General features: G+C 38.6%; 1 long non-coding RNA gene across 1 annotated transcript; it reads right to left on the bottom strand.

The window, feature by feature from the left end:
- Nucleotides 1-317: 317 nt before the first annotated feature.
- On the bottom strand, nucleotides 318-3444 carry LOC147310473 (uncharacterized). The gene is made up of 4 exons (XR_015125834.1): nucleotides 2882-3444; nucleotides 2361-2513; nucleotides 1912-1999; nucleotides 318-1334 (listed from the first exon to the last, which is right to left on the bottom strand). It is a non-coding gene; the product is annotated as an uncharacterized LOC147310473 (long non-coding RNA).
- Nucleotides 3445-6487: the final 3043 nt, after the last annotated feature.

Genomic DNA, 6487 nt, shown 5'->3' with positions numbered 1-6487 from the left:
TCACAATTTTCTCACTTTATCCCAACACCATTCAATAACTTTTACCCAATACTACTTGGTCCCTTAAATACTACATGTTATCTTCAAATTACATTTTGCTATTATATTCTAGTATCAAATACACAATTTTCAAATGGAGGCCTTATAACAGATTATATTGTTCTCTTCCAAGATGGTTGCTGGCATCCACCAGTAACCTTTCAAAACAAAATGTCTAATTTCACTGCATTGACAGTAGGTAAAGAATTAAACTGACATTACTCCACTACTGAATCTATATAAACCAACAGTTAAATAATGTCAGTTCTTCCGTGTTCTCTGGAATCAATCGCAGCAAAGAAATTAGACTGTTTCTTTTGAAAAATGTTGGGAAAGAACAATACAAAACATTCTATTTAAGGCCTCTGACGTCAAGATTCAGTTAAACAACAATTATAACTAAACAATTTGAGGTAATGTTAGTTTCCATTAACATTAAATTAGGTTACTGAATTGGCAAACACCTTCCTATTAACATTACCCATTTTACCCCAATAACTAAAGAAATTAGCACTTGCAGGTCAAAACCTTTATTCAAGAGATGCAAAAATAACATTGATACAGTGACTGTCAAAAATTACGGCACTGATCATACTGTGACATCTTGGTTCAAAACAGCAAGCTTAGAAATATTCAACGTTCCTTACTTCAACTGAATGAAACTGAAAATACCATTTCACACGGCCCATATGGGATATTTAGACTGCATAACTGTTCATGCTACATCTCTTCACTAGTAAAAGAAAGAAAAAATACAAAGAGAAATTTAAAAATGCTGCCAAACAGACAGAGAACTTGTACAGAGCAAAAGGAAAAACAAACAACAACAACAACAAAAAAACGGCTCGTCCTCATGGCAGTTGCAGTGTATATAAAAATGAACCCTGCGATCTGTTCCTGGAATTGAGCTTCAAAAATGCAGCAGAACAAGTGTGAGATTTAAATGTCTTCTCACCTAGAGCTGGTCACCTCACATGCATAACAGTGAGCTTCGTTGCAGGAGCAGTTTTGTCTTAGTTGTGAGCTTTTCTTGAGAGCTGAGTTGCTTCCAACTCCATTACCACCCTTTGAATCACCTCAAAAGTGTAGCAGAGTTGTGATGGGTAACTCATGTTGAAGGAATAAAAAAGGTCCAAACAGCATGGCTACTGCAAAGGTCACGTTATCCAGATCTTGAAGAACTACTATACCCTCGATGATGATGCCAACGTCAGAAAAGTCATTGCCTGGTGCATCCTCTGGAGACAGATGTTCATTGTGGTTTTCTCAATCTGTGCAGTGGCCTCAGTCAAGTCCTGGTTAAACACAAAACATTTCTTTAAGATTCCTTTTTAAACTCATCTCTTTTGAATCTACCAGTTCTAATGTTAGAGTAATTTAAACCAATGCAAGCAACATAGTAAATAGCTATAGCCAAAGAGTGGCCTGCCATGCTGCCATTCATGGTCTAACAGAGTTTCTAAGAGAGGGTGAAAAACATAATTTCAAATGCTTTACATTAGTTTTTGTTAGAAAGACACCGGCCCATCAGAAATCCAGGTTTTGTCACTCAGAAGATGTTAGAATTTAGACTTTCAGCCCCACAATTTGGTTAGCTGTTGGTCATTTTTTCAAACAAAAGCTAATATAAATATTGGTGGGATTTTCCTTTGTTCACTAGAATGACAAATTTAAAGTTTTTTCACACTGATGTGACCCCTAATACAGGGGTGGGGCCTCAAGGGCCGGCGGCTGAGTTCACTACCAGGCCTCATGTGAACTTCAAATTATTAAAGAGGACTACTGGTCCTAACTGGTCCAATGAGGATCAAGTGGATAACTAAATGCATTTTTAAATGTTGCAAAGCCACAATCTACTCATAAAACACTCACCATGAACTCCTGCACCAAGATGTTGCAATTGTCTTTCACACAGATGTGGAGCACTTTGATGAGACTCCCTTTGAGCATTAATGTCATCCTAAAGTATTATAACAAAGAAAACAGAGATTTGTGAACTTTTCAGTAGCACAGAAGAAAATTATCCCAGACCAAAACTTAAACCAGTCAACATGCAACACCAGCATCTACAAAGCAATATCAAAAGTTCCTGTTTGACATCAACTTTATGGATATATAGTTTCCAGAACATTTATTTTTTTAAAAAGATCAATTTTTCTCAGTGGGCCAGTAAATGCATGACGAAAATTATGGCATCCTTTCGGTGGAATCAGTACTCACAGGTAATAGTTGACTGTTTCAATGGATGCAGCATAAAAATCTTTTACTGACCTAATGCAATACATATACACTTTGTAGTTAAAGAATTTTAAAGTTCTTACTGTCATCATGGCAGCTACATCCTTTAGCTTTGTGCCCTGTTCCCCCGATCACTTTGCAAACACTTTCAGCAGACTGTGAGAGAGAAACTCAGCTCCGTCAGAAACCTTGACTGTAAAGGCATGGTTGGGATGCACTGGAATGCTGCATTTCATCTGAAATGACATAAAATTATTTTGAAATAACAGCAGGCACTGTGCTTGGTTAATAATCAGTAATGTTTTGTTGAATAAAAACTGTGTTTCCAGATCTTATGGGATTAAAAAAATGTTTATTTCTGATTTGCAACCCAAGAACCCACAAGTTACAACCTCATTTTAGTTCAAGTGTGCATTAATGTGAGTCCAGTAATCACCTTTCTGACAATACATACAGGTATAAGTTAAACCTATGGCAGATTTTGGATTTCTCAGTTGTATTAATAGGGTGGTCTATTTGAGTATGCATGCACCTAATAATTATAAAAAACCTATTATAATTAAGTTACAGAAACCTTAAGCGAAAATAGAATATACTTTCTTACCATAACACCTTGAACCCACAATCCATCAGCTGACTCCTGGTGAAATGCAGAATAGATGTGGTCTCTCAATGTGCATCAACAAAAACAAAAACAAAAACAAAAGGACAGCAGGTGAGGGCAGGAGGGGTAGGGATGTAAGCTAGCATAATGCCGCTGATGATATTAGCTAAAGCTGTTCGATGTCCAAAATCTCACTAACACCACGGTGCAGTAAATACACAATGTAACTGAAGAGTCAGTTGACAAATGTATTCACACAGAAAACCAAATTATGTTATGAGTGCCTCGTAATTAGGTTTAATGTGATATTACGGCTCTTGTGCCAAAGACAAATTCAAATGAAAAAGCGCCAATTCTTTGATAACAGATAAAACAGCAAATAAGCTAACGGCTCTTTTTTAGCATGTTACATGGCGGCACTTTAGACGTTTAACTACATTTGGCTGAAATATGGTAAATATTAATTCAAAAAATCAAGACATACCAAAAAACGTAGAGTTGGCTGCTCGACTTGACTGAGATGGATGCATTTTTTAAACCACGATCCAAAGCCCGCGAGATGAAATCACGCGTGGTTCCACGAGATTTAACGTTGCTATCTTATTGACTTACTTCACCTGAACATGATATAAACAATTTAATACACCCTTTCTGCATATCATGTAGTTTTTACACTATATAGTTACATTTATCTTTAAAACATGAGGCAATTGTGTTAAATACATGCAAGATGCTTACATAAATCCAAGAGATGGCCAGTCCCTTTTTTTCAGTGTACACAGCTGTGAAACATGCAGTAGTTTACACGGCGGTATTTCACACCAACCAACACTCTCACAGTGTGATTATAATACCAGCCTGGCTGTTGTGGCTGCAGTGACAGGCATATCAAGTGGGTCTTCTCAAAGAACCCAAAACAAAGTCAAACATTGCATCCATCAACTTGTCCTATTTTTGGAGCGAACGCTTAAAATAACCAGCACAAATTTGTGTTTTGGTCGGTGGGTCAGGCTGTTATGACAGCACATTTTCCTGCTGTTTATTCATGATACAATCTGTGTAAATAGGGTTATACTAGCCACAAAATTTTAATGGATTTTGAATATATTCACAATGAAAGTGCTCTAGTCTAATAATGGCTTGCTTGTGCTGAAGTTTTTCATATCAAACTAATTAGATTTAATGGTAAAAAAAAATATTGTTATTCTTACAGGACAAAGATTGCATTTCTTACTCCAACCAAATTGTTATTTTACGATTGAAAACACAACAGGACTTTCTAATTTGAACGGCACCTCTAAATGTCCTCGAGGCATAGAGCCTCCTTAACCAAGTCTACCTGAATCGAAAAAAAGTATCTTTTATCCTTTAAAGTGCCTCTGTGCTCCAGCTTTTATTGTTTCGATAAAGACCAATGTGTTTCATAATTAGTTATTTTCTAAATTAATTTTCTGTCGTTCCTTTCTACCTCCTCTGCTTTTCATGTTTCTTATCAGGAGCCCCAATTTCAACATCCACTGTAATTAACTTTAACTGGTGGTTGGTTAAAAAACAAAAACAAAAACTAGTTCTGCTGCACATTTTTCTCTTTGAAGGACCAGCTGTGAATAACCGAATCTTGTGAATATAGGCACTGTAAAAGCAGGCATGCATTACACGTCCAGATATAAATGCACACAGGGGAAAAGGCTCATGCGCACATATAAAAGAACACAGAGTTTATCTAGCAGATAGAAACGGCTCTATTTGGGCATTGGCTCCGAGCACTGGAAGATAACATTGGAAATTAGAGCGTATAAAAGCTTCCCCACTGGGAGCACCATTGATGGGTTTACAGGCAATTTTCACACAGTGTGTCCATGAGTACTGTATTCATGTGTATGCACATGCTGTATGAACAGTAAATACAGTAAATGCGTACGTGAACAGGTGCACATAGATACTTGAACGCATGTGTGTATGTAAGGTTGTGGCTAGCGTCTAAGTGGGAGAGTTGAAGCATCTGGAGAGTCATCCCAGAGCACCACGACACACACACACACACACACACACACACACACACACCCACCCAGCCCCACTCGTCCCGTCCTCCTCTGTCTCGCTCTCTTTTTTATTTTCACTCCTGTTCCCCCCTCCTCGTTCTTTTTTGTGGTTTTATTTGAGGCAGAACTGAATTCCTCAATTCCACACACTGAGCGCTGTTGATAAGGGCCTTCCTCGCTGCACCCGGGCCCCAGAGAAGGACACAGCGTGCCCGCAGAACGCCAAAATAGGATTCCTCAAGACAATGAGGTCCATTTGTTGAGTTAAGCCAGATGAAAGGCCCATATTTAGGCAGCCACTGTTTCTGCCACCATCTCCCTGTTTCCCCATTGTCAGCTAGAGAAAAATAAAAGCTTATTAAGTTAAAAAAAACAAAAAGTAGTGGAAAAGTGTTTTGGCACCGTTAATGAGCACAGAAGCCAGCCGGACTGCTGATGTTTCTTCTCTGCATGGATTCTTTGTATTATCACATATTTATGCATTTTATTGTATAGATGATTTAAATAAATACCTTTAGAGATTTTTCTCTATAATGCATTGCCTCAAAAATAACAAAACAGCAATTACACATCATTATGTGGATGAAATCAGGACTGCTGTTTTTTACGAGCTGAATGCATCAGCTAAGTGGAACATAAATTGATAAGGACAAAAAAAAGGAATAATGTGTTCTTCTCTAATGAATGATGCGAGAATACTTTTTTGTTCCAATGCCAATCAACACTGTTTGTGTCCCATATTGCTAGGAGGAGAAAATGAAGTTATAACAAGATAAATAAATTACGTACAACATTTGGAGATTTTATTTAATGCGATGTTGCTGTAGCTCTAAAAAGCAACGTAATCAAATTCTGCAAAACACACTGTAAATACGATAAAAGTACAAAGCTGCTAATTGATAATATGATTAGCTTAATGCAGCATAATCAGCGTAAATGGGATGTTACACTCACTGAAGCAGGCCACCATTACTTCTAGTTATTCCTCATTAACTATATGTCCCATTGATTCCTCCAGCGGTGCGGTAAATGGAACAGATCTCACCGAATGTCTGCAAGCAGCCGCTCTCACTGGGAAGTGACATCATCCTCGAATAGCATGACGCCACCTTACGTGAGAGAGTTCAGCAGGTGCCCCATTTGTCGTATGCTCTCTCCTTTTCTTTTCACCGAAATGTGTCGTACAACTCTGAATTATGCCACATTCAGAAGTTTGCAGACGACACAGCCATCATGGGGTGTATCTGGGATGATCAGGAAGAGGAGTACAGAAGTCTGGTGAGGAACTTTGTCGCATGGAGTCACACAAACCACCTGCAACGCAACACCTCAAAGACTAAGGAACTGGTTGTGGACTTCGGGAGGTCTAGAGCAGGTCCACTGCCGGTTCAGATAGAGGGGGAGGAGGTGGAGGTGGTCAACAAGTACAAGTACCTCGGGCTGTGGGTGGACAATAAACTGGACTGGTCATGCAACACAGAGCACCTGTATAAAAAAGCCCAAAGCCGACTGTACTTCCTCAGGAGGCTGAGGTCTTTTAACATCTGCAGGAAGCTCCTGAGGA

This window comes from Aulonocara sp. 'chitande type north' Nkhata Bay, linkage group LG17 (genome assembly GCF_057382095.1).
Source record: "Aulonocara sp. 'chitande type north' Nkhata Bay isolate Kocher_YH1m ecotype deep benthic linkage group LG17, A_spYH_male_GT1.1, whole genome shotgun sequence".
NCBI classification, from domain to species: Eukaryota; Metazoa; Chordata; class Actinopteri; order Cichliformes; family Cichlidae; genus Aulonocara; species Aulonocara sp. 'chitande type north' Nkhata Bay.
The sequence above is the reverse complement of the archived record's forward strand: the minus strand, read 5'-3'. Positions and strand labels throughout refer to the sequence as shown.